Source organism: Panthera leo, chromosome B3, assembly GCF_018350215.1.
Source record: "Panthera leo isolate Ple1 chromosome B3, P.leo_Ple1_pat1.1, whole genome shotgun sequence".
Classification (NCBI taxonomy): Eukaryota; Metazoa; Chordata; class Mammalia; order Carnivora; family Felidae; genus Panthera; species Panthera leo.
This window is the reverse complement of record NC_056684.1, coordinates 35,660,473-35,678,495: the sequence shown is the minus strand read 5'-3', so window position 1 is coordinate 35,678,495 and position 18,023 is coordinate 35,660,473. Positions and strand designations below refer to the sequence as shown.

Here is an 18,023-nt window from a genome sequence, read left to right as displayed (position 1 = left end):
ACAGGGTAGGCTGGACATTCCCATCACGGGCAAGTGAGGCAATACCTCGGTGAAGCAGGGGTCGATGACTCATCTCCTGTCTCAGAGATTCAGGGCTTCGTTGATTTAACAAATACTGACGGGGGTCATGGATGACCCAACACTGTGCAAGGCATCAAACTTACACACTGCTGTGTGGACCTTGCCTCCTTGGGGCATAAAGTCCACATTAATCAAATGGTCTTCCCCAAACGTAATTAAGCACTGTGGGAGCTCTTTGCACCATCCGGGCCGGACAGGTCCGTTACCAGGAAAAAAACAACAGCGGCGATAACAGTCTTACTGTCAGAAGATTCCAAATGCTCACGGCCCACACCAACCATCTACTCTTCTCTTCCGGCACTTTTCCCATCCCTTCTGGGTCCCTTCAAAGGAAGCCCGGACTCGCTCCTTCTCAAGGTCTTTTGGCTATTCATCTTTTGCTAATATCTGAGTCGCAAATCTCTCTTTTCATAGCTGGCTGGGTATGCGATAAAGCACGTGCCGTAAATATTAATTATAGAATCTAAGTCAGAGGTCAACACATTTTTTCTTTTTAAAGTTTAATTATTTATTTGAGAGAGAGACAGAGAGACAGCGTGAGCAGGGGAGGGGCAGAGAGAGAAGGAGACACAGAATCTGAAGCAGGCTCCAGGTTCTGAGCTGTCAGCACAGAGCCCGACGCGGGGCTCGAACTCACGAACTGTGAGGTGATGACCTGAGCTGACGTCAGATCCTTAACCGACTGAGCCACCCAGGCTCCCCAAGATACGGTGTTTATTTTTTTTTTAATCAGTGCAAATAAAGTAGTGAAATATTTGTGACTCAGCTAAATCTGTTGGCCTTGTCCCTCGTGGTGTATGATTTTGGTGAGGAACCTTTTTCCCTCCCTGACATCAGGTAGCTATTCTCTGGGGTTTTCTGTGTTCTGGGGGGACTTCCCCGTGTGTGTGATGACAGCTCAGAACAGAGCTGTATTTCCACGAACACGCTCAGTCACCCATGCCCTTGACATGTTGGTCCCTCCTTCGTGCTGACTGGGAGGCCTTCTCAGTCACCTGCTGAGCTCCCCTTGCGGCCGATCTGTTTCCAGCTGTTTCCACGGTCCCTTTTCCATCCTGGGGACACTCCTTTCTTCTTGCTTCCCCTCCCCTATCCCTTCCCTCAGCCTCTCCCAGCCTTTCCAGGGGGTCCCTGAGAGGTGACAAGTCCTTCTTGGCTCTGGGCAGTGATCCCCATTATCCACTCGGAGAGAGGCTCAGGTCCCCAGGCCTCACGTTCAGTTCAGGGAAGGCCCTGGCTACCCGCACCCGCTGTGACATCACTTCATGCTTCATGAAGCTGATACAGTCTCTGTCTTCACTCTGTCTTACCCAAGTCCCCTCCCCACCAGGAACAAGGAAGAGAAATCAGAAGGGGGGTGGAGGTGGGAAAAGAAAGTTCTAGTCACTCCTTAGAAGGAAGCAAGCAGGGAGGCCCCACAACCTCCTGTGGGGCCTCACGAAGCCCTGGAGAAGACCCAGCTTCCAGCCCCGTGTCTGCCTCTCACTGACCTCACTCCACGGCCTCCCTCCTCATGAGGGCACAAAGCCAAGCCTGAGAGGCATCTCCCATGATGACGACGGCCTTGTCTCTCCTTTCCTGGCATCTCTGCCACACCTCTGCCCACCCCCCCCCCCACCCCCGAGTTCAGAGCCCTCTCCCGGAATCCTCTCCTCACTCCTGGGATTCTCCGGCAGCATTCGCCCATTAGAGACCCTCAGGGGACCCTGGCATTAAAGGGCCCTGTGGCCTCGGGCAGGACCCTTTCCCTCTGGGGGCCCCGTGCGTCTGTGCCTCCTCTGGTAAGATTTCCAGGCAAATGGTGCAAAATTCCAGGCCTCAAAAGGCCCTCATTGCAAACCGGAGTTTGTAAGCGGTCTACACTGCACAGAGCTCTTTTACCCCTAGACAAGCTGACTCCCTACAGTCATCAGATATCGGGGCGGGGCCCGGGCGTTGCCATCGACCCCCGAGGTAAGTCTCACTCAGCCTCCTTGTGCCACTGCTGACTTCCTTTTGGCTTCATCTCTAAATTAAAACAGGTGTCTTAGCCGCCCGCGAACATTCTGGCAGAGTCTAGCTGCAGCACAGTGAAGGATGGCATCCACCTCCATGGCCAGGGGGACACAGCTCATTATCCTGCTCCCTGGGTTCTTCCATTTAATTAGGGGGCAGGGTCGCTGCCACCAACCCAGCCCCTCCGAGCTACCAGACTCACGGGAACCCTGCTTTGCACCTGCAGAGAGGATATAGAAGGGAGGCCCGGTCACTGCTTCCTGACTCCCCAGTTTAGCTCTGGGTCCCGGTGTCCCCTGTTCTCGCCCCTTGTGGCTCCCTTGGGGGCAACCCCCCCTCCGCTTTTGCAAGTGGGAGGTGGGGGGGCTGGCATCCTCCGCTGGTTTCCAGGGGAGACTGGAAGCCTTTACTGGCCCTCTTTCTCAGAGGCAGGAGCGGGGTTATGCAGCTGGATGAGACAGGAAATGTTTCAGGCAGGCCCCATACAGACTCCAGGAGGCAGCACTGGTGGAAGGCCTGGCCTGAACGGGGAAGAGGGAGGCCTGCCCCTGGGGTTTCGTTTTCAGTGTTAGACTCAATATGTTTTAAAAGATAGACTCTTTTAAACATAGCTCTTGAGGCATGATGAAGACAGACCCGGGTTCCACTCCCCGCTCTGCACTGAACAGGCTGTGGGACGCTGGGATAAGCCAGCTGACGGTCCTAAGCCTCAGTTTCCTCATCTGTGAGATGCGGCTAAGAATACCCGCCCACGGAGGGCTTCTGTGAGGATTAAGAATGAGATGCTGTGTGTGTAACATTATTTATCACCACGTTGGCCTTGGTCTGTTGTCTCGCGGTTTGTTGGTCTAAACTTTTGTAGGTGCTACGTCAGGGACAAAGAAAAGGGAACACTTTTGAGGTCAACAAGAGGAAAAAGAATGGCGTTGCGCGATGCAGGGATGGGATTGCAGTGGGCAGGCCCCCAGGCGGGGAGCATTCTCGCCCAGGCAAGACGCCAGAAGGGTGGGTGGCCCTGAGCAGCCACAAGGAGGCCGGGCCCCCAGCTCAGGGTTACCTGCCTGGCAAAGACCTTCGCCCTTCACGCAGCTGAGGAGTGGACAGTGTTTGGGAGCTGGGGGCTGCAGGAGCTTACCTCATGCAGGACGAGGGGGTGCCGACCACCGCCTGGCCTCTGGGGGCCCTGCTTCAGTTCTGGGCTCCATGAAAACTCCAGCAACCTGAAGTTCCTGGGGCGGGGGGCGGCGCAGAGAGAGTGGGGGGGTCAGATCATAAGAGTAACTGCCACAGAATTCCCCACCACCCTGGAACGAGGGTACCTCAGGCGCAGATTTGGGATGACGGAGGTAAAGAAGCTGGGCATTTCTCACTCGTCGGTGATTCTGGCCTCAGACCACCGTGTGGAGCGCGGCCTGAGGTCGACGGCCGGGAAATGGGAGCTGTCCTCAGTTTCCCCTCTGTAAACCGGGGATCACCAGCTGGAGGGTTGGAGGGTTAAGCCTGACGCATAAGTAAGCACCGGGGGAGGGGTGGCCATACTGTTTCATTCTGGTTGGCTTCTTCCTGCACGGGAGGGGGCGGGTAGTCCAAGGGTGCAGGATGTACTGCAGTGAAACAAAGGCATTGCGGCCAGCCCCGCCCCGGCCCCCTCGCCGCCACACTGGCGGTGCCATTTTCCAGGTTGACCTGGGGGGTGGCGCCAGTGAAGGTCAACAAACATCTTTGGGCGGCTGCCCCCCTACCCAAGGGACAGAAAGAACTAAGCACAACTGGGGCGCCTGGGTGGCTCCGTCGGTTAAGCGTCCGACTTCGGCTCAGGTCACGATCTCGCGGTTCGTGAGTTCAAGCCCCGCGTCGGGCTCTGTGTTGACGGCTCAGAGCCCGGAGCCTGCTTCGGATTCTGTGTCTCCCTCTCTCTCTGCCCCTCCCCTGCTCACGCTCTGTCTCTCTCAGTCTCAAAAATAAATAAAACATTAAAAAAAAAAAACCAGAATTAAGCACAACTAAGGGTGATTTTAAACAGGATCGTTTTGTCTTCCAAGGTGGTCTTGGCTGGACCTCTTGCAGGGTAGAGGGGAAGGGGTTCCGAGCAGCTGCTTGTTGTTGGGGAGGGTTTCAGACACCTTTGCCACTTGGTCCCAACGGCCAGTGCTGCCATGAGTCAGCCTCAGTAAGGAAGAGACCTGGGGTGATCGGGAGCCCCAGCGTGAGCGGCAGATGTGTGTGTGTGTGCGAGGATGCCGAGAAGCCCAGGAGGGCATTTGGGCAGGCGTGGAGACACAGAACCCCCGGAGGGTTTGCACCGCAAAGAGCTGGGAGTGTAGAGGGGAGCAGGTGTGACAATGGGGTCAGGGCTGTCGGAGATACTAGGCAGGGGTCAGGGGCCATGAGGACGGGCCCACAGAGGTAGGCGGGGCCAGTCCTGGGAAACAGTCCTTAGTCTCTCCTGGTGCTGTGCTCTCGGCCCCTGGCACAGCTAAGTCTGCACCTTTCCTTACAGCCAAGTCTTCCCCAGCCCCTTCTGTCCAAGGGCACGACTCCAGGACCCGCTCCCTGGCAGTCCCCCTCAACAGCTTTGCCCAGCTCGGACTTGAGATTTCACAGACCAGTGGCGTTCAAAATATAAACATAATAGCAAGTCAACAGAAGGGGCCAGCTGTTTCCTTTGCCACATAAGGTCATTCTTAAAACCTAATTGTTCCCATTATTGCATAAAATAGGGGGAAATTTACTACCCAAACATTGGAAAGACATAACCTTAGAGTCATCCCTGACCATCTTTCTGGTGTCCCCACATCCAACCTGCCAGACTGGACCCAGGTCTGGTTAGGTGTTCGTTAAAGAAAAAGAACGTCGAGTCCAAAATTAAGTATGAGAGTGCGTGTTATTGAAAAAAAATTTTTTTTAATATTTATTTCTTTTTGAGAGAGAGAGAGAGAGAGTGAGCAGGGGAGGAACGGAGAGAGGGAGACGCAGACTCTGAAGCAGGCTCCAGGCTCTGAGCTGTCGGCACAGAGCCCCACGCAGGGCTGGAACCCACAAACCGCGAGATCATGACCCGAGCTGACGTCGGACGCTTAACCGACTGAGCCACCCAGCGCCCTGACTGAGTGTTATTTAGGATGAGAAATCACAACAAATCCCATCTTAAAAAGCTGACAAATACCACACACACGACAAAATCCAGGAACCAACAACAATATTTAGCAGTTAGCTGCCTGACATGCCCATAAGATAGCTTTCCCCTCTATTCTGGACTATATTCTCTTTGATCCTTTTCCCCCACGTCAACGGCTTCGTGCTAGCATTTTCTGGAGGCAAAACAGCAGGCCGATTCTATCTTCCCTTTAGCACCGTCGACTGAATTTTGCTGTTATTGAGCACTCGGAGGCGTTTCTTTCAGCTTTGGAGATCGCTGCTGTCAGGTCATTGGGATTGTAAGGCTGTGGCCACCTCTACCAAATTTCCTTCAGGGGCGAGCGGTCAACATGTTCCATGTTCCTAATTGTATACGGGAGAGTGTTGAGTATGTTCCTTACAGGAAGGAACCTCCCCGACTGGGCCAGGCACGGTGACAGCCAGAGTCCCCGCTCAGAAGTGTGCAGGCTGATGACGGGAAGAGAGTCCCTTGGACTAGCTTCTGGCTCCGTATGGCTTCTTTCTTCTCCACAGTCCGCGGACAGAATCCGGTTTGCTCAAGAACGTTCAGCATTTCCTTGATCTGTCTCCAGGCAGCGGGCTGCAGCCGAAACATCTCCATTGACCAGCTGGGGGGCCGGGGTACCGGGTGGCTTCCCCGACAGCCTGTTGACTCACCAGTGCACATTGTACCACCTCTCTGGGACGACTCCCTTTCAACAAGGGAGGGGGAAAAAATCTTCTCTGTGGGATTCTCAGCCCAGGAAAAACTGGTCTAGGGGAGAGTTCTCGGCCGGAGGGATCTTGCCAGGGCCTGCCCACTGGCTCTGCTCTGGCTGAAAACGGTCACAGGGATTGTCCCGAAAACAGAGATCCCTAATGAGGTGGCAGGGACCCACAGCCTGGTGCACCCTCTGCCTCCCCCTCTCCCTCCACACCGATTTTTGGAGCTTGATTTCTGGGCCTGTTCTTTTCTCTGAAAAAGTAATAATAAGGCATTCTGGCTTGGGGAAAAGATGATTAAATTTCAAATTACCCTTCCTGCCAGATAAGATTGAAATCTCTGGATCCAGGCAGGCCGGAGACCTGTTCTGCACACAGGAAGCCGTAACAAGGGTTTATTTGCACGTGGCGGTGGGAGGGGGGAGGGGGACTGAAATGGAGCAGTGTGTTTAAAACGACATTAAGGGGAGGCAAGCACGGTAATTGGGGCATTTGTTATACTGTAAGGAGCTTTCCCGAACATGGAAATTAGGAACATTGCGATTATGATTTGGAACTTGGCGAGGGAAATCAGATCCATCCGCCCGTCGCAGCACCCCTCCCCCCACGTCCCCCTCCCGCTCCTCCTGCCATTAAAAGGCAGAGGGTGAAGGAAGGAGGCGCAAGAGGGCTTTCAGGGTCTTTGGGAGGGAGGAGCCGTGGACAGTTATTAAACGCTTTAATAATGCGGAGAGTTGCGGCTTCGGCTTGGGTTTGGGGAGGCTTTGATCAAACCCAGCCTCGTTGGCAGGGCCTGCTTCCCCAGGGGAGGCCGAGAGGAAAACCGCAGGCGGGAAAGGGCAGGGAAGGGCCGGGAGCCCAGCCTCGGATTTCAAAGCTGCACCGAGGGTGCCCTGCAACAGGCTAGAGGTTCTCATTTTCTTCCCAATGCCTTGAAGGCAGGACCCAGGCGTCTCTTCGGCATTCAGGCTTGTCACAGAACTCAGACTGGAAGCAGGTGTTCGAGGGTGTGTGTGTGTGTGTGTGTGTGCGTGCGCGCGCGCGCGCGCGCGTACAGGCTAGGCCACAATCTAACGATGAGTGTAAACTGTGAGTTACGTGAAGACAGGCTGGCGTGTGATGTCCTTGCACATTCAAAAATGAAAACTAGGCTGGGGCGCCTGGGTGGCTCAGTCGGTTGACCGTCCGACTTCAGCTCGGGTCACAATCTCATAGTCCGTGAGTTCGAGCCCCGCGTAGGGCTCTGTGCTGACAGCTCGGAGCCTGGAGCCTGTTTCAGATTCTGTGTCTCCCTCTCTCTGACCCTCCCCGTTCATGCTCTGTCTCTCTCTGTCTCAAAAATAAATAAACATTAAGAAAAATTTAAAAAAAACCACCCACTAAATGGAGAATAAATTCACATAAATGTGAATGTGAGACCAGGCTGGCTCCCAGGGCTCCTGACCTGCTGTCCCATGGTGTTTCTTCTTCTACACAGGGCTTATGTGCCCAACCAGTTGAGTCTCCATAGGTGACGGACCCTCGGTCACAACCCAGCTTCTTGCTATAAAGATAAAAAGGCTATCTAAAATTTCCTGTAAATTGCAGTTTGGCTCTGGATGGAAGGACCCTGCTGGGACCACAGTTCTAAACCTCAGTCCTCTTAGCAGGGTGCTTCCCAGGCCAGAATGCTCAGTCTTGACAGAAGCCTCAGAGCCTCCCCCGGCAGCCTTGGCCGCACCTCCAGAGGCTGGCACTGAACTTGGCACGCGGTAGGAACTCAAAAATATGTGTTGCTGGACTGTGTAGCTGACCGGTGACGGCCTTGCACACCCTGCTCAGATCCTGGGGACTCCTACTTTGCACACACTTCTAAGGGGCTGGTCGAGGGCTTCCCCATCCCTTGGACCGTTCGGATCAGGAGGGGACGGTTTCTAAAGGCCAGCACGCTGATGGCAGGGAGAGAAGGCACCAGGACAGAGGGCAGCAAGGGAGAACACAGCAACGTTGGCTCAGGAGCATTGGTTACAACCCACCGAAGAACTCTGGAACGCTCGGAGTGATGGGGCCCTTGTCGGCTCACAGAAGGAAGCTCACAGAAGGGGACCCAGTGTGGGAAATAGAGTGAGTGTTTCCTGGTCTCCAGGCTGTAGGGACCATGGGCAGGGATGCTCTTAGACCTTCCTTTACCTTCTCACTCTGACGTCAGCAGCAGACCCCCTGGACCGGGGGTGGGGGGGGGGTGTGTGGCCTGGCTCAGCGTGTGGCCTGGGCCTGCTCTTAGCTGGGTGAGTGAGAGCCTCTCTTGAGAGCCCTTCCGAGCCGGCCCCCAGAGGGAGACCCTGGGGCTCATCAGGCAAGGGGAGGGTTTGCTGGGCAGCGAGGAAATCAACATGGGCAGCACTGGGGGAGGGACTCCCACTGGAGGCTCTGGGCCCCTCAACTGGCTGCAAACTGGATAAAAAGCAGGAACAGCTCACCTGCCCATCATCTGATGGGCAAATGATGTGTGATTTCACCAACTGTCCCCACTGTCCTTTTAGGGACAGCATGATTTCCATATGAAATGATACAAACTTATTTTTAACTTGTTATTTATTTAACTTTTTAAAAAAGTTTTCTAATGTTTATTTATTTTTGAGAGAGAGAGAGAGAGACAGAGCATGAGCTGGTGAGGGGCAGAGAGAGAGGGAGACACAGAATCCGAAGCAGGCTCCAGGCTCGGAGCTGTCAGCACAGAGCCCGACGCAGGGCTTGAACCCACGAATCACAAGATCGTGACCTGGGCCGAAGTGGGATGCTTAACCGACTGAGCCACCCAGGCGCCCCTATTTAACTTATTTTTTTAAATATGGTGCTTAAATTGAGAACATTCACTTAGCTGGAGATTGACTTTTGAGAACCCTTCCCATATTTCCAAGCCAACGGGCATTCCCCTTTCCTCTTGCCCACTGAGACCCTAACCTGGGCTCTGGCGAAAAGGACACGGGCCCTGCCTTGATCTTTGCATCAGACCAAGAGCGGTCAGCAAAGGAGCACTGGACAGGGAGTCGAGCGGATGTGGACATCAGCGTCAGCCCTGCCCCTAAGAGCTGTGTCATCTGAGCCTCCTGTTGTCACACCGGCAAACGGGGTTGAACAGACCCTGGCCAGCCCGAGAGTGGGGTGGTGGGCAGGGCTCACAGCAAGCAGCGAGCAGCAAGCTCTGGGCTGCTCCGAGAATTAAATGAGATACGGTGCGTGAAGCACCTCCCGGAAGGCCCGCCGTGGAGAAGGGAGCGCGGAGGTTAATTGAATGGAAAGGCGAGGGGAGAAAAAAGGGAGGACTGACTGCGTCCCCCGCGCAGAGCGTCCCAGATCCTGCTGGACTTGCCAGCTGCTGCCTGGAATTTTGCAGTAAAGCATTCTCCTTTTCGCCTAAAGCATTGATCCCAATTAAAATGCTAATTATCTCCAAGGGTTCTCCTTTTTCATTTCTTTTTTTTTCACTAGTCTGCCACTGACCCCAGAGTGTAGATGAGGGGATCTGTGAGCCACAGTTCATGGACGGGGATGGAAAAGGTGGCTTATCCCCGCAAGGCACCCAGGGCCCCCACCTTCGCGCCGTCATTTCCCCATGTGATGTGAGCGTGAGTCAGATGCTCAGATGCCCTTCTCACTGCCCCCTGCGTCCACCACCCTCATTCCAGCCGCCATGCCTTTGGTCCTGTTCTCTCCGTGCCTGGAATGTCCCCCCTCCTCCTCTCTGCTCCGCCCCCCCGCTCCCCAGGGCCCGGTTCAAATCCTACCTCCTCCAACTCGCACCATTTTCTCTTTCCTCTCCTCCTGTGGGATGTCTCCTCAGTGCCACATACTTTGCCCTTAACGAAGGACAAAGTGCGTGGTAGGATGACCATCCTAGGAAAGGCTTACAGGTGGTTAGCCCTCCCTGGTTCCACAGGCAGCACATGTCATGGAGACAGTATCGCGTGGACGAGAGAATGTGGCCCTTGGTGGCGCCGACTTGCGATCACATCCGGGTTCACCCTGGGCATTCGTCGGCGTCTCTGAGCCTGCTGCCTCCTCCGTGGAAGGGACGACTCAGCACGAATAATAGGGCAGCGATGTATGTAAACAGCCTGGCGTGTAATAGGGTTCCAGAAATATTAGCAGCATCCTCTGGCTTGGTCTTCCCCTCCTCCACCGATTTTCTAATGATTCCATGAGATAGCCCGAGCATTACATTCCCACTGGACAGATGGATAAACTGAGGCCCAGGCAGGTAAGGAGACTTGTCCAAGGTCACGTGGAAGCCTGATTCCCAGGTGGATGCCCCAGGCAGCCCCTCCCTGGCTCCTGCCTTAGAGTCTCCTGCTCCTGTTCTCCCTCAGGAAGCTCTGTCTGGGGGCAGATCAGCCATGCTGGGGGCATTGAGGGGACAAGAAGCAGCAGCGAGAAGGGTACAAACCAACAGCCCCGAAGAGAAGGCTCTGCTGTGGGAAGTAGACTGTGACTTTCTTTGCTGCGTAGTAGATATTTTCTAACAAGGTCCTCGGTCTCCTGCTCTTTTTCTGCAGTGGAGTTAACCTCGGTCTCTTCCTATGCTTCAGCTGCTGATGCCGAGGCGGTTTACGGAGCGGGCAGCTGTCACCTCGGAGGGGTGGGAGCTCAGAGCAGAGTGAGGTCAGCACTGTACGGGTCTGTGCTCCTTCTTTTACCGGGGGGGGGGGGGGGGGTGGGGGCAGGAGGGGAAATGAGGCTAGAAGGGACCAGCTGGAGGCTTCTTGGTCCAGAATTGGAACCAGCCAGGAACTCACTCAAACAGAAGAGGCAGGACTGGAAAGGAGCAGTGCCTCGTCATTCCTAGGGTCCTTCGTCAGAGTCCCCTGGCCCAACTCTCTGCTGGCCTGGGAACCCGGCGGCGGGCTCCTAGCACAGCCAGGAGAAGTCAAGGGGGCTTTCTTGAGTAAAGCGCTACCCCTTGCTGAGTTTTGGAAGGCAGGTCGCTGCAACCCGGGCACTATCGACATTTGGGCTGCACCCTTCTTTGCTGCGACTCCGTGCGGTGCACTGCAGGCATTCAGCGACGTTGACCTCTTCTGGCTACATGCCGACAGCTCCCTCCCAAAGCTGTGACTGCCAAAAATGTCTCCAGGCATCACCAAATGTCCCCGGGGAGTGAAACTGTCTCCCGTTGAGAGCCACTAGAGGAAGAAAAGAGAGGGTCCAAGCAAAGGGCATGGCTTTGACATGTTTGGGGAGCCCTGAAGTTTGCCACAACAGCGGTGAGCAACCCCCCGACCCCCCCCCCCCCCCCCGACCCCAGAGGGCCTCTGCGGGGATAGATGAGGCTGCACACATACTCAGAGCCTTAATGAAAGGCTTCGTATGATCTGCTCAGCCTTTTAAAAATTGTTCTGGAAGTTACTGTCCCGCTCCTCTGAGCCCTTCGCTTGGCAGTGGGTTTCTTGTCTTATCCACCTCTGCAGAAGCCTCTGCAAATGCCCTGGGGGCAGTGCTTTTGCAGGACCTCTGGGAACACGCAGTCTCTGCGGGGCTGCCCTAGCAGGTGGATACGGTAGAGAGCCACCCCCCTTCCAATCCAAGCATCCATTAGATGGTCACCTGTACCAAATAGATAAAGGAGACAGACGTTGCTAAACCTTAACAGAAGATTAGCCAACGGAGCCCTTTAACTGACGCCTGCCTGAGCGCGTGTAAAATATCATCCACTTTATGAGGGACAAGTTTGCCCACGGTGTTTCCAGACAGTCACTGCAGAAAGCAAGTTACCTCATGTTTATCTGTACCTAATTCCCAGCCCAAACACACTTGACTATTTCGGTCTAGACCACACTTGATCATTGCAAACAGCCACCAAATCCCTCTCCTCTCCTGTTTACGGATGGAAACAGCTGCTGTATTTGCATGCCGGGCTCCTTAGGATAAACACAACTCTGATTTCCTAACTTTCTTTGGAGAATTCCTCCTCGGCGCCCATGTTTATTAATGAAGCTGGCTTGGAGATACAGCAGGCATCACTGTAATCTCTGGGGCTTTCGCTGAGGTCCAGGAGAGTGGACATCACCTGGGGAAAGCGGGGGGTGGTGAGCCCCCTCCCGGTGGGCCGTATCTGAGGCATCAAGCCCGGCCCCACCTCCAGGAAAGGATCGAGGTTTCTCTTCACGAGAATCCCCAAGTTCCCCATCACCTTTCTCTGGCTACTTCATTTTGCCTTGGCTGCCAGGAGGCTCGGGGGGGCAAATCAGATCTTATTATTTGAGGCTCCTGAAGCGTTCTTCCTCCCAGTTTGCTACGTGGCTCAGGAAACCTCTTTTTTGGTTTTCGTTTGGGTTGTTCTCTGTGTGTTTTCATATTAGAAACTGCCTCAAGTACTCTCAGGAAGTGGGCGGGGTGTCAGGAGCAAACAAACATCAAAACGCACCAAACCTTTTCTCCCGCCTCTGTCAAAATGCAGCCACGATGTGTCTCTTTTGCTGAAGGAGTCCCTCTGTATGGGAGAGGTGATTAAGATAACCCACAGTGATGCTGGGACGGGGAGGTATGAGCTGGAATGGGCCTGCGGGTCTCAGAGAAAGGAAGGAAATAACATCGTTAACTAAGCCCAGGCCTTGGCCAGTATTTACAACCCAGGGATGAGAACACCAACATCCGGGAAAAAGGAAAAGGCTTTTTCAGGCCGAGATAGAACCCGCATCTGCCGGCCCCTCCCAGCCTGGAGCTGTAGGCATGACTCCCCTGCCGTGTCCTTGAAGCTGAGGAGACTGGGCCAGCCAGTTAACAGAGGCCTTCTCTCAAGCCGGCGTCTTGTTCCAAAGGGGAGGCTCTACCGGGGGCATGTCATTGGGAAATGAGGTGTGAGTGGCCAGTCGCCGTCTGGGTTCTGAGTTCAGGCAGGGGAGGGCCTCCAGACGGCTTTGGTTTGTGATGGGCAGGGCAGGGCGGGCTGGGAGAGGAGAGGCCGGGGCATGTAACCAGCAGGAGAGAGCAGCAGCTTCTGAAGGACGAGTAAGGTCAAGTGTTAAGCCTAGAGGACAATCATGGCTCCTTGGAGCATAGATTTGACCCAGAAGCAACTCGGCCAAGTGTCGTCCAGCCTCACCTTAAACATCCCCGGGGGTGGAAAGATTCATGACCCGTCCTGAGCCAGACGGGACAGGCAGGCGCTGAATGTCCTGACTCACGGGCTCCTGGGTCCCAGAGGTGAAAGAAATGTGGAGTGGCAGGCAAACGGTCCCTCTGCTGAAAGCAGCTGTGGGTACTCGGGCCACCTCTCAGGGGACCGCTGTGCAGTGCCTGGCCTGCCTCTGGCGATGCCTCAAGTGCGATGCGGAGGACTGCAGCTGCGATGATCCAGAAGGGCCGGAAAATAAAGCTGCTTTCCAGCCTTAGACGTCCCTGCGAGAGACGGAAGATGAATCTGGAATTGGGATCGGGGGAGGGGCGGGGGAGGTGCAATGCCCTGATTTGTAGTGTTTGCCGGCTCCCACGGGTGCCAGGCTCCCACCATGGTCAAGCTCAAGCCGCCAATGTCCAGGTCGCGGAACGCACGTTGCGAGAGTTGCTAACAGTCCTGCCGCCGGCTGGTCTCACGTCACATCGTGGCCTGGTCTCCGTTACCGCTCTGACTCTCACTCGCCAGGTACCTTTAGGCCCCGGCTTCCTCATCTATAAAATGGGATGTCCCCATTTTATATTTCCAGGCCTTTTTGGAATACAAGAATACAAGAGCTTGAAACGAGCTTGGGACTATCACCAATTTTGATGGGAGGCAAAACATGACAATGTGCCCTGGCAGAGGACTAACGTGACAGAGCAGGGAGGCCCGGGGTTTGAATCCAAAACCCCAAGCCCGAGTCCACGTTTGCGGCCCACGTAAGCCACGGGTCTCGGTCTCCCCGCCTGTGAAATGTGGGTCCCCCCTCGCCGCCCCGGCCACCTCCTGGGGTGTGGTGAAACCGGAGGGATAAAAAAAAAAAAAAAAAAAAAAAAAAATCCCGTATTTTTCAAGAGCCCCACGCACGGGAGAGGGAGGTGGCAGATGGCTGTGACAGAAACGACAAAAAAGAGGGCCAGCCCAACCATCAAAGGGACAATTTACGCTCCAGAAAACTAATCCCTAATTATTCCTTTCTGTTCTGAAGAGACAGGGGCCCAGAAGAGAAGCCAGTGTGGTTCAACCTTCACGTGACCATTTAAGCCTGAACCAGGAAGAGGAACAGCTATACATGTACACAGGCTAGAATTTGAATACCTAATTCGAGGAGGCATAGAAATTGGCAGTTATTCAAATGAGTGCATTTGCATATATAGGGTTTAAGGCTACATGATAATTCCTTAATATTTTTCCCCTAGTGCAGAGTAAGGACTTTAGATCTTTCTCCTTCCTTAGATCTTTCTCCTTCTTTTAGGAGGGGATTGCTAAGACAGCTGGGGGGAGCCCGGGCTCTGGGTGCGCCAGGATTTGGGGGTGTGGGGCGAGCACCCAAGGGGCTGCCGAGAAGCCCTTTTCTACAGTTGAGGAGGTGGTACTGACCTGTGAGCATTTGACCGTGACCTCCTGACTCAGCAGTGCCAGCCGGGGGCACGTCCTCTGCCTCTTAGGGGTTGCAGAGGCTCCAGGACGGCTTGTCTAGGTCCTAGTAGAGTGGGGTGCTCCAAGTGTGACCCCCCGACCGGCGACAGCAGCCCGCGGAAGCATGTGAGGCATGCAGGTTCTCAGGCCCACCCCAGATCTATTAGGCGGGAGATGCTCCGAAGGTGGAACCCGAGCCACGGTCTGTTTTAACGGGATCCCGGTGCGCGCTCCAGTGGGAGAACCCTTACCCCGAAGCGTCCCTTCCTTCGGGAATCTGTTTCACACACATGGGGCTCAAGGTCGCATGGTCATTTTGGATTTATTTCCCAAGGCCACGCCAAATTCTCATCCAATAGCTTCCGGGGACGGTTTTGACTTCCTGGGTTCTCTTCAGGAGCGGGGATGAGGAGGAAACCACTCCTCCGCTGTGGTGGCCTGGCTGTCGGCAGGCAGTGGGGGACCTGCCACCCGCTGACCTCATGCCCTCCTTCCTCACCAGTAGGGGTCGGCTGAGCTCAGGCTGGGCTGCTATTGTGGGCAGGTGCAAGGAGCCCCACGTCATGGCTGAGGCACCCAGAAATTGCTGGAATTTCTTGGACCCAGGCCCTGGCCTACGCTGTCTGCCTGAGCAGGGCCTCTACCTGCCATTACTTAACAGGGGACAGACAGGGGGTCTTGGGACCAAGAAGATTCCCTGGTCCGGAGGTCAAGGAAGTCTTCCTGAGGATGGCTGACGAGAAAAGCTGCCAGGGCGGACAGAGCTTCACTCTTACCTGGGAGACGGGGCCCAAGAATAAAGTGAACTTCTAGAGGCCACAGCGAGTCTTTGAAAGTTGCTAAGTAGAGGAGGTACGTGACCAGATTTATGTTGTGCAAAGCAGTACTGGCTGCAGAAAGGAGCCTGGCTTGGAGGCTAAGGTTAGGATCCAGGTTGGGATCCCAGATTTGTGCCCCAGGATCGGGGTCCTGCCTTCACGGACTTGACAACCGGATTTGTGGTTGTGGTCCCGACTCTCAGGGCAGGCCACTGGGTGGCACCACCCCCAGCCTTGGGTGGAAATGCCAAGCAGGAAGGATGGGCTGCCACGAAGACCAGGGATAGGGATCTGGGTCAATTCGGAATGGAAGAGGCCATCAGGAGAGCTGGTTCAATAGGAGGAAAAGGCAAGAGTTTGGGGTCATGCAGGTGGATCTCGGAGAGAAAAAGATGGCACCTGGATTCAGATCAATATGAAGGATCTGGGACTGAGGTTGCCCAGGCTACTCTTGAGGTCGAGTTGAGAGACCCAGATGGGCCATAGCCATCCAATGCTTAGGGTGGTCCATCAGGCACCCAGGCTCCTTCCAGCTCTCTGCTCTGCCAGCCCCAGAATGTGACCACATCTTCTTATGCACAAGACAGCTGCTGGGGCTCCAATTATCATGCCCACGTTCCAGATGGGAGGAAGGAAGGGAAGAAGGAAGGAAAGAAAGAAAGAAAGTCATGTGCCAGTTGAACGCCCTTTAAAAGGCTTTTCTGGAGGCCCCACCCAATGACTTCTACCTTTAGCTCCATTAGCCACAGATAGCTAGCTATAAGATAGCTTGGGATATGTAGCTTTTTAGTTGGGCCCATTGCTACCCCCCCCCAAATCTAGGGATTCTGTTATAAAAAATTGGAGAACGGACATTGGATAGGCAACTAGAAATCTCTATTGCAGAAAGAATAAATAGGAGAAATTAGCATCTTTTTTTCCCATTAGATTCTTCTTTTTAAAAATTAAAAAAAAAATTATACACATTAGTAAATGAGGTCAAGTTATTAACAAAACCGTGAGTGTCTGAGGCAGAAACCCTGGTGCGGGCAGGTACAACCAGGGTGGGCCACTGGGGGTGAATCATCCAGGAGCTCACGTGGGCAGGCAGGCATTTGGGCCATATGTCCCTGCAAATACCCAAGGAAGGCACTGTTCTCTTCCCACTGTCCTTAATGCAACCCTAGCTTTCCTTCCAGGCGTGTGGAGAAAGCTTCTTTTTAACTCCCTCTAGCCTCTGTATGAGCTGGCCCCTTTTCAGAAAGGCTCTGAGGTTCCAGGATAGGCAACATATAAACTATTCTTGACACTCGTTCCTACATTTATTTTCCTCTCCCAAGTCAAAGACAAGTAAAACTGACCTTGGCCCTATTGGGTCGGAGTCTGGGGGAGGAGGATGGACCCGTGACTCACAGTCAAAGCAGACGGTGGGTTTGCACCCTGCACTGTGTGCCCCGGTGGGATATGAGCGTGTGAAGCACTTGGGGGAAATAACCAGAATTGCCTTGACAGATTCTGGATGCACAAGATAGAAGCAAGAGTGAAAAATGCTGACTCCAGCCAGTGAGAGCCAACCAGAGCCAATAAAATTGAGAAAACTGACCGAGTCTAGCAATTGACGTGGCAGAATTAATGTAAAAAGTAGCACTTCGACTTTAATTTCCCAACATGTTGGAGTGAATAAATCATGATAGCACCAAAACCAAGAAAAGGCCCAAGGCCCCTGTAGATGGCCAGGTTAACCAAGTCAAGCTTAGAAAGTAAATTTCATCTCTGTGAAGTGCCACTGTATGCTCTTTGCTCTTAGAAGGATTTCTTAACATTGAATTTGAATAACATGTAATATTATGTGTTAACCTTGCAAAAGGAATGGCATCCCCTTCCACACATATGAAAATAGTGATACACAGTGCTGGTGAAGTTGTGGTAAAACATACATCTTTATCCACCTGGTTAGCCTCGGCATAAACTCCTTTGGGGAGAAACTTAGCTATGCATTCCCGGAGCCATAAGAATGCTTCTTCCCTTCTATCCTAGGAATTTATCTTAAGGAAAGGATACCCCATTACCACCAAAAGAAAAACGCTAAAAAGGATCTGTTATAAATAACCACACTTATTTATTTTTTAAGTTTATTTATTTATTTTGACAGAGCGCGTGTGCACGTGTGTGTGTGTGTGTGTGTGTGTGTGTGTGTGTGTGAGAGAGAGAGAGAGAGAGAGAGAGAGAGAGCAGGAGGGGCAGAGAAAGAGGGAGAGAGAATCCCAAGCAGGCTCTGCACTATCAGCGCAGAGGCCAATGCAGGGCTCGAACTCGCGAAACTGTGAGCTCATGACCTTAACCAAACCCAAAATTTGGATGCTGAACCCACTGAGCCATCCAAGCACTATTAAACAACCATATTTATTAAAGTAGAAGATGCCAGCATGTGTTTTCTTACTTTTCAATGCAGGCTAAGCAGGAGGCATTCATTATCTCCCCTTTTGCCAAGTAAAACAGTTGGGATCTGGGGTGTAAAATGTCACAGGATGGGAGTGAACAGCTGTGTGCCCAGTGCTTCACCTTCCGGAGCTCAGTGACATGCCTGCCCCCCCCTCCAAACACACACACATCTGTTAGGCGAGTAGCATCATCCCCTTATGGACGAAGGCTCAACTCTCCCAGTTACTGGGAATGGCAGGATTGATTTCCAGCCCAGCGTTTTTCAAAGAACTGCAACGTGGTCCATTATTCTT

General features: G+C 53.7%; 1 long non-coding RNA gene across 1 annotated transcript; it reads left to right on the top strand.

The window, feature by feature from the left end:
- The first annotated feature begins 1,704 nt into the window (after window positions 1–1,704).
- Window positions 1,705–15,364, top strand: LOC122221853. The gene is made up of 5 exons (XR_006203473.1): window positions 1,705–2,034; window positions 10,473–10,578; window positions 13,620–13,791; window positions 14,061–14,146; window positions 15,153–15,364. It is a non-coding gene; the product is annotated as an uncharacterized LOC122221853 (long non-coding RNA).
- Window positions 15,365–18,023: the final 2,659 nt, after the last annotated feature.